The following is a 1,531-nucleotide window of genomic DNA, read 5'->3' as shown; positions in this document are numbered from 1 at the left end:
TGTGAAGGTTAATTCTAGATGTCAACTTGGTTAGATGAAGGAATGCTGAGAAACCTGGTAAAGCAATCTTTTCAGGTGTGTCCATGAGGGTGTTTCCAGCAGAGATTAGTATGAGAGTCTGAGTGGCCTGGGTGTGAAAGACCCACCCTCAGTGTGGGTGGGAACCATCCAATCCGCTGGGGGTCCAGAGAGAACAAAAGACAGAGGAAAGAGGTGAAGCTCTCTTGATCCACTGGAGCTGGGATACACTCTTCTCTCCTGTCCGTGGACATCAGAGCTTGAGACTCTTCAGCTTTTGGGTTCCAGAACTTACACCAAGGACATCATCAGCTTCCCTGGTTTTGAGGCCTTTGGACTTGGATTGAGTCATGCTACCGGCATCTGGTTTATAGACGGCCTATCGTGGGACTTTTCTTCATAGCCACATGAGCTAATTCCCCTAATAAATCCCTCTCATATAATTATAACATATCCTTGATTCTCTCTGGAGAACCCTGACTAATACACCTTGCATTCCTATGATAAAATCCCATTAGCTCATGATTTATTATTATTTTTTGTTGTTGTTATTGTTATTATTATTTTTATATATTGTTATATGTTATTTTATTTGATTTGCCAAGATTTTGTTAATAATTTTTGCATCCAAGAGGGATATTGGACTTTAATTTTCTGTGTTGTTTTTCTGTGTATTCTCTATTTCATAAATTTCCTATCTAATCTTCATTATTTCCTTCCTTCTTATTATTTTAGATTTAGTTGGCTCTTTTTTTCCCCTGTACCTTCAAGTAGAAGGTTAGGTTATTGATTTGAGATCTTTCTTTTATCTTCACATAGGCATTTATAGCTACAAATTTCCCTCTAAGCTCTGCTTTAGCTACATCCCATACATTTTTATATCTTCATTTTCATTTATCTCAAAGTATTTTCTGGTTTTCCTTTTGACTTTTTGACTTTTTTGTTGACACATTGATTATTTAGGAGTGTGTTGTTTAATTTCCACACATTTGTGAGTTTCCCAATTTTTTCCTGCTGTCGATTTCTAATTTTATTGCATTGTGCTCATTGTATCATTTCTAGCCTTTTAAAGTTTATCAATGTTTGTTTAATAGCCGGTGGTCTGTCATGGCAAATGTTCCACATACACTTGAGAAGAATGAATATCCTATTATTGTTGGGTTAAGTGTTTTATTTTTATTGGTATCTGTTAGATCTAATCAGTTATATCTAGTTGGTTTTTCAAGTCTTTTTTCCTTGTTGATCTATCTTCTGTTTACTTGTTCCATTCATTATTGAAAAATGGGGTATCCAAGTTTTCAACTATTATTGTTGAATTGTCTGTTTCTCCCCTTATTTCTGTTAGTCTTTACTTCATATATTTTGGTGCTCTGTTATGAGATGCAGATATGTGTATAAGTGTTAAATCTTTTTTTTTTTTTTTTTTTTCCTTTTTGTCGTTTTTCGTGACCAGTAACGGGATCGCAACCCTCGGTGTTGCGTCCGTACCGCGACCGGCAACGGGATCGCAACC

Source organism: Galeopterus variegatus, unplaced genomic scaffold, assembly GCF_000696425.1.
Source record: "Galeopterus variegatus unplaced genomic scaffold, G_variegatus-3.0.2 Scaffold852, whole genome shotgun sequence".
NCBI lineage: Eukaryota > Metazoa > Chordata > Mammalia > Dermoptera > Cynocephalidae > Galeopterus > Galeopterus variegatus.
The sequence above is the reverse complement of the archived record's forward strand: the minus strand, read 5'-3'. Positions refer to the sequence as shown.